Genomic DNA, 7,500 nt, shown 5'->3' on the forward strand with positions numbered 1-7,500 from the left:
ATACGTGCTGTAAGACTGGGCACACAACGTGAATCGCACGTCAGCCACACACTCGAACATGCACCACTCTCGGCCTGCAACGGAGACACACAATACGTAAACATCTGGAATGCGACAATGTCGAGTGCATCCTCTCTGCCACATTGCACCGTCGACACTATGATAACCAGAGCAGTAGGTCCACCTATAAAAGCACAATACCCCACTCCTCCGACAACTACCATTGCTCAGATAAACCAACACCACCAACACACATCCTACACAGAGGGGCACCAAATATCACCCCCCCCGCCCTCGTGTTATACCACATGAAAAATTGCAGAAGTGAGAGACACAGACCCGCCAGCCTCTTGCTACAAGCATCGAACCGACGTGACATATCTGACGGTGACTCAGGCATCCGCGTACTGCCACAACTATCCACCCCCCCCCCCCCCACTCTCTCTCTGCCCCCTTCCCACACAATACCGAATTTAACCAACTTTATCGCTTAACCTAACTGTGGCTGTACCAGATTATCGCTTAACCTAACTGTGGCTGTACCAGATTATCGCTTAACCTAACTGTGGCTGTACCAGATTATCGCTTAACCTAACTGTGGCTGTACCAGATTATCGCTTAACCTAACTGTGGCTGTACCAGATTATCGCTTAACCTAACTGTGGCTGTACCAGATTATCGCTTAACCTAACTGTGGCTGTACCAGATTATCGCTTAACCTAACTGTGGCTGTACCAGATTATCGCTTAACCTAACTGTGGCTGTACCAGATTATCGCTTAACCTAACTGTGGCTGTACCAGATTATCGCTTAACCTAACTGTGGCTGTACCAGATTATCGCTTAACCTAACTGTGGCTGTACCAGATTATCGCTTAACCTAACTGTGGCTGTACCAGATTATCGCTTAACCTAACTGTGGCTGTACCAGATTATCGCTTAACCTAACTGTGGCTGTACCAGATTATCGCTTAACCTAACTGTGGCTGTACCAGATTATCGCTTAACCTAACTGTGGCTGTACCAGATTATCGCTTAACCTAACTGTGGTTGTACCAGATTATCCCTTAACCTAACTCAATTTGTCCCTTAACCTAACTCAATTTGTCCCTTAACCTAACTCAATTTGTCCCTTAACCTAACTCAATTTGTCCCTTAACCTAACTCAATTTGTCCCTTAACCTAACTCAATTTGTCCCTTAACCTAACTCAATTTGTCCCTTAACCTAACTCAATTTGTCCCTTAACCTAACTCAATTTGTCCCTTAACCTAACTCAATTTGTCCCTTAACCTAACTCAATTTGTCCCTTAACCTAACTCAATTTGTCCCTTAACCTAACTCAATTTGTCCCTTAACCTAACTCAATTTGTCCCTTAACCTAACTCAATTTGTCCCTTAACCTAACCCACGTTGTCCCTTAACCTAACCCACGTTGTCCCTTAACCTAACCCACGTTGTCCCTTAACCTAACCCACGTTGTCCCTTAACCTAACCCACGTTGTCCCTTAACCTAACCCACGTTGTCCCTTAACGTAACCCACGTTGTCCCTTAACGTAACCCACGTTGTCCCTTAACCTAACCCACGTTGTCCCTTAACCTAACCCACGTTGTCCCTTAACCTAACCCACGTTGTCCCTTAACCTAACCCACGTTGTCCCTTAACCTAACCCACGTTGTCCCTTAACCTAACCCACGTTGTCCCTTAACCTAACCCACGTTGTCCCTTAACCTAACCCACGTTGTCCCTTAACCTAACCCACGTTGTCCCTTAACCTAACCCACGTTGTCCCTTAACCTAACCCACGTTGTCCCTTAACCTAACCCACGTTGTCCCTTAACCTAACCCACGTTGTCCCTTAACCTAACCCACGTTGTCCCTTAACCTAACCCACGTTGTCCCTTAACCTAACCCACGTTGTCCCTTAACCTAACCCACGTTGTCCCTTTGCCTAACATAGTTCACTGCTCGGAATCTCTGGTGTCGTTGTTATCCTCATGTAGATGTCTTGCGAGTGTTGCTTACTTTCCACATATTCCCGCTATCCACTGTCAATTGCACTGCAATAGGACTATATCGCCCCCCCCCCCCTCTGCCCCTCTCTTTGTGTCTCCGTCCTCTCAAGCTGGTCGGTCTGGCGTTTGAGTGTTAAATGAGCCTCGCAGCTGTTCAGTTGCGTTCAGATGTCGACGCCCTCAGTGTACGTCGTGGTATGGTCTGTGTCCATTGTCCGCTGATGTCGTACGCGTAACCCACACGCTGTACCGATCATCGGTAGTTACGTACAGAGTGAAGTAGTGTGATACGTGTGACCGTACGCTGGCTGTGCCCAACGGTGTCGAATCTCAATTTCCATATGTTGTGCTCGATGCTACTTGTCTCGTCTCCCAATAACAGCTAGGTTGCACTGTGGTACGCCGTAGAGGCGTGTGGGAGGAACGTACGAACGCATTGTATGTCACCCTGGGTCGCTGGGGGTGGTGGTGCGGTGAGTCAGGTCAGGTCAGCGTGAGCCGTGTGATGTAGTGACGCGTGTATTCCGACTTTGTCGTATTGCCTCACACAAAGTGCTACCCTGGTGGACCGCGTTCCATATCTGGGACATGCCGCAGATGCCGGTTGACAGTGGATCGCGGAAGGGACATCGCATACGTGCGCGGGCCACCTTCCACGTGTTCTCTTCTGCACATGTCGCAGTGTGTATGTGGTCTGATGTAGCGTGTCGTGACACATGACATCCTGGCATGCAAGAATTGTTGAATTCGCAAATGTAGGTGGACATCTACGTTTACTGCCCAAGATACGCAAATGAACTGGAAATCCGTTGTTGAGCGGTTGTTCACGCTGGAGGTGAATCTGTGATGGCGACGATCGGTACAGCTATTAACCGGTTGTTTCAGCGGTACCCGCCACATCCACACACGTGACTAGGCCCATGTGGGTATGAAGCGATACGCGGCGGTGGCTTGGTGGGACTGTTCCCGGCCGGTGAAGGGGGGCCGCCCGGCGTGTTGGCCGCGCGCTGCGTGGGCGCACGCGCAACAGGCGGCTGGTGGGGGGCGCCGAGTGGCAGGAGCGCCAGCCGACGGGCTCGGCAGGCGGCGCAGCTACGCTGCGGCGCACCCTGCACGCGGCGCCTGGCGGCCAAAGTTGGTTCAGCCGAGCCCGGTTCGAAGCGCGGTGGACATCTGCAGTGTGCTGGTCTGATTGAGGACTGTGTGCGTTGAGGATGCGCCGCCGCCTGGCACTCGGCGCCGCGACGCCGTCTGCTGCTCGGTCGCCCCAGCGGTTCTCGCAGGTGGTTTGTATCGCAGTTGTGCGGACGTGTTGGCGCGTGCGCTGTGCTGGGAGAGTTCGCTTCTGCACCCAAGTGGGGCTTTGCCCTTGTGTGGCGCTGGCGTTGGAGCTGCCGGTCACCATAGGTGGCGCGTGTTGTCTCCCGCCGGCAATGCCACGACAGCACGCTCCCGGGCCTCTGTCGGCAGCGGCAAGCTCAGTTGGGAGCAAGGGTGTTCGCACTAAAACCGTCTACTCGCCTAACTCCGGGCGATTGCGCCTCTCTCGAAACCGACCAAGTACCTAGGACGGCGCTGCGCGCCGCCGGGACCTGAGAGGGTTTCGAGGTGTATCGTGCAGGGGAGCTCGGCCTCCTCCTGTTTGCAGAATAATTGAGCAGACGCTTGCGTGTTCGCGCGGGCCCCCGGGACACACTCCCGGGCGGCCGGCTGCTCAGCTCTAGTTGACGCAGCTCCCTGGTTGATCCTGCCAGTAGTCATATGCTTGTCTCAAAGATTAAGCCATGCATGTCTCAGTACAAGCCGCATTAAGGTGAAACCGCGAATGGCTCATTAAATCAGTTATGGTTCCTTAGATCGTACCCACGTTACTTGGATAACTGTGGTAATTCTAGAGCTAATACATGCAAACAGAGTCCCGACCAGAGATGGAAGGGACGCTTTTATTAGATCAAAACCAATCGGATTGGCTTGTCTGGTCCGTTTGCCTTGGTGACTCTGAATAACTTTGGGCTGATCGCACGGTCCTCGTACCGGCGACGCATCTTTCAAATGTCTGCCTTATCAACTGTCGAAGGTAGGTTCTGCGCCTACCATGGTTGTAACGGGTAACGGGGAATCAGGGTTCGATTCCGGAGAGGGAGCCTGAGAAACGGCTACCACATCCAAGGAAGGCAGCAGGCGCGCAAATTACCCACTCCCGGCACGGGGAGGTAGTGACGAAAAATAACGATACGGGACTCATCCGAGGCCCCGTAATCGGAATGAGTACACTTTAAATCCTTTAACGAGTATCTATTGGAGGGCAAGTCTGGTGCCAGCAGCCGCGGTAATTCCAGCTCCAATAGCGTATATTAAAGTTGTTGCGGTTAAAAAGCTCGTAGTTGGATTTGTGTCCCACGCTGTTGGTTCACCGCCCGTCGGTGTTTAACTGGCATGTATCGTGGGACGTCCTGCCGGTGGGGCGAGCCGAAGGGGTGCTTTCGCGTCCCGAGGCGGACCCCGTTTAAATCCTACCAGGGTGCTCTTTGTTGAGTGTCTCGGTGGGCCGGCACGTTTACTTTGAACAAATTAGAGTGCTTAAAGCAGGCAAGCCCGCCTGAATACTGTGTGCATGGAATAATGGAATAGGACCTCGGTTCTATTTTGTTGGTTTTCGGAACCCGAGGTAATGATTAATAGGGACAGGCGGGGGCATTCGTATTGCGACGTTAGAGGTGAAATTCTTGGATCGTCGCAAGACGAACAGAAGCGAAAGCATTTGCCAAGTATGTTTTCATTAATCAAGAACGAAAGTTAGAGGTTCGAAGGCGATCAGATACCGCCCTAGTTCTAACCATAAACGATGCCAGCCAGCGATCCGCCGCAGTTCCTCCGATGACTCGGCGGGCAGCCTCCGGGAAACCAAAGCTTTTGGGTTCCGGGGGAAGTATGGTTGCAAAGCTGAAACTTAAAGGAATTGACGGAAGGGCACCACCAGGAGTGGAGCCTGCGGCTTAATTTGACTCAAACACTAGATCGCGTGTTGGCCCGGACACCGGAAGGATTGACAGATTGATAGCTCTTTCTTGATTCGGTGGGTGGTGGTGCATGGCCGTTCTTAGTTGGTGGAGCGATTTGTCTGGTTAATTCCGATAACGAACGAGACTCTAGCCTGCTAACTAGTCGCGTGACATCCTTCGTGCTGTCAGCGATTACTTTTCTTCTTAGAGGGACAGGCGGCTTCTAGCCGCACGAGATTGAGCAATAACAGGTCTGTGATGCCCTTAGATGTTCTGGGCCGCACGCGCGCTACACTGAAGGAATCAGCGTGTCTTCCTAGGCCGAAAGGTCGGGGTAACCCGCTGAACCTCCTTCGTGCTAGGGATTGGGGCTTGCAATTGTTCCCCATGAACGAGGAATTCCCAGTAAGCGCGAGTCATAAGCTCGCGTTGATTACGTCCCTGCCCTTTGTACACACCGCCCGTCGCTACTACCGATTGAATGATTTAGTGAGGTCTTCGGACTGGTACGCGGCATCGACTCTGTCGTTGCCGATGCTACCGGAAAGATGACCAAACTTGATCATTTAGAGGAAGTAAAAGTCGTAACAAGGTTTCCGTAGGTGAACCTGCGGAAGGATCATTACCGACTAGACTGCATGTCTTTCGATGTGCGTGTCGTGTCGTGTCGCGCAACACGCTACCTGTACGGCAGTGGCCGTGCGCCGCGTGCGGAACCACGCGTGCCTCTCAAAACTAGCGGAAGTGTTGTTGTTGTTGTGTGGTACGAGCGCTGAAGCTCTGGAGCGGCTGGCCTGCGGTACCTGGCGCCTGGCGCCGGTTTTGAATGACGTTCGCCCGAGTGCCTGTCCGCCCCGGTGTGGAGCCGTACGACGCCCATCGGCTGTGAGGCCGTTGGACACAAAAAAATAGTGGAACAGGGGCCGTCAGACGCCTCAGTCCCGCAAATGCTGCTGTCTTGAAAGAGACAGTGGGAGACTGAAAAGGAAAAGATCACCCAGGACGGTGGATCACTCGGCTCGTGGGTCGATGAAGAACGCAGCAAATTGCGCGTCGACATGTGAACTGCAGGACACATGAACATCGACGTTTCGAACGCACATTGCGGTCCATGGATTCCGTTCCCGGGCCACGTCTGGCTGAGGGTCGGCTACGTATACTGAAGCGCGCGGCGTTTGTCCCGCTTCGGAGACGTGGGAGTGTCGTGGTCGCCTGTGTGGCCGGCCGCGTCTCCTTAAACGTGCGATGCGCGCCCGTCGCCTGGCGGTTCGCATACCGGTACTTTCTCGGTAGCGTGCACAGCCGGCTGGCGGTGTGGCGTGCGACACCTCGTACAACGACCTCAGAGCAGGCGAGACTACCCGCTGAATTTAAGCATATTACTAAGCGGAGGAAAAGAAACTAACAAGGATTCCCCCAGTAGCGGCGAGCGAACAGGGAAGAGTCCAGCACCGAACCCCGCAGGCTGCCGCCTGTCGTGGCATGTGGTGTTTGGGAGGGTCCACTACCCCGACGCCTCGCGCCGAGCCCAAGTCCAACTTGAATGAGGCCACGGCCCGTAGAGGGTGCCAGGCCCGTAGCGGCCGGTGCGAGCGTCGGCGGGACCTCTCCTTCGAGTCGGGTTGCTTGAGAGTGCAGCTCCAAGTGGGTGGTAAACTCCATCTGAGACTAAATATGACCACGAGACCGATAGCGAACAAGTACCGTGAGGGAAAGTTGAAAAGAACTTTGAAGAGAGAGTTCAAAAGTACGTGAAACCGTTCTGGGGTAAACGTGAGAAGTCCGAAAGGTCGAACGGGTGAGATTCACGCCCATCCGGCCACTGGCCCCCGCCCTCGGCAGATGGGGCCGGCCGCCCGCGCGGAGCAATCCGCGGCGGGGTCGTGTCCGGTTGCCTTTCCACTCGCCGCGGGGTGGGGCCGTTCCGGTGTGCGGTGGGCCGCACTTCTCCCCTAGTAGGACGTCGCGACCCGCTGGGTGCCGGCCTACGGCCCGGGTGCGCAGCCTGTCCTTCCGCGGGCCTCGGTTCGCGTCTGTTGGGCAGAGCCCCGGTGTCCTGGCTGGCTGCTCGGCGGTATATCTGGAGGAGTCGATTCGCCCCTTTGGGCGCTCGGGCTCCCGGCAAGCGCGCGCGGTTCTTCCCGGATGACGGACCTACCTGGCCCGGCCCCGGACCCGCGCCGCTGTTGGCTCGGGATGCTCTCGGGCGGAATAATCGCTCCCGTCAGCGGCGCTTCAGCTTTGGACAATTTCACGACCCGTCTTGAAACACGGACCAAGGAGTCTAACATGTGCGCGAGTCATTGGGCTGTACGAAACCTAAAGGCGTAATGAAAGTGAAGGTCTCGCCTTGCGCGGGCCGAGGGAGGATGGGGCTTCCCCGCCCTTCACGGGGCGGCGGCCTCCGCACTCCCGGGGCGTCTCGTCCTCATTGCGAGGTGAGGCGCACCTAGAGCGTACACGTTGGGACCCGAAAGATGGTG

General features: G+C 54.7%; 3 non-coding genes across 3 annotated transcripts in view; all 3 read left to right on the forward strand.

Moving 5' to 3' along the window:
- Positions 1-3,749: 3,749 nt before the first annotated feature.
- On the forward strand, positions 3,750-5,642 carry LOC126330775 (small subunit ribosomal RNA). Its single transcript, XR_007563182.1, has one exon. It is a non-coding gene; the product is annotated as a small subunit ribosomal RNA (ribosomal RNA).
- A 369-nt stretch (positions 5,643-6,011) lies between these two features.
- LOC126330772 (5.8S ribosomal RNA) lies at positions 6,012-6,166 on the forward strand. Its single transcript, XR_007563179.1, has one exon. It is a non-coding gene; the product is annotated as a 5.8S ribosomal RNA (ribosomal RNA).
- A 188-nt stretch (positions 6,167-6,354) lies between these two features.
- LOC126330776 (large subunit ribosomal RNA) overlaps positions 6,355-7,500 on the forward strand; it is a 4,222-nt gene continuing 3,076 nt past the window's right edge. The window contains exon 1 of the ribosomal RNA XR_007563183.1: positions 6,355-7,500. This exon is cut by the window's right edge and continues 3,076 nt beyond it. This is a non-coding gene — a ribosomal RNA (large subunit ribosomal RNA).

This window comes from Schistocerca gregaria, unplaced genomic scaffold, assembly GCF_023897955.1.
Source record: "Schistocerca gregaria isolate iqSchGreg1 unplaced genomic scaffold, iqSchGreg1.2 ptg001355l, whole genome shotgun sequence".
NCBI lineage: Eukaryota > Metazoa > Arthropoda > Insecta > Orthoptera > Acrididae > Schistocerca > Schistocerca gregaria.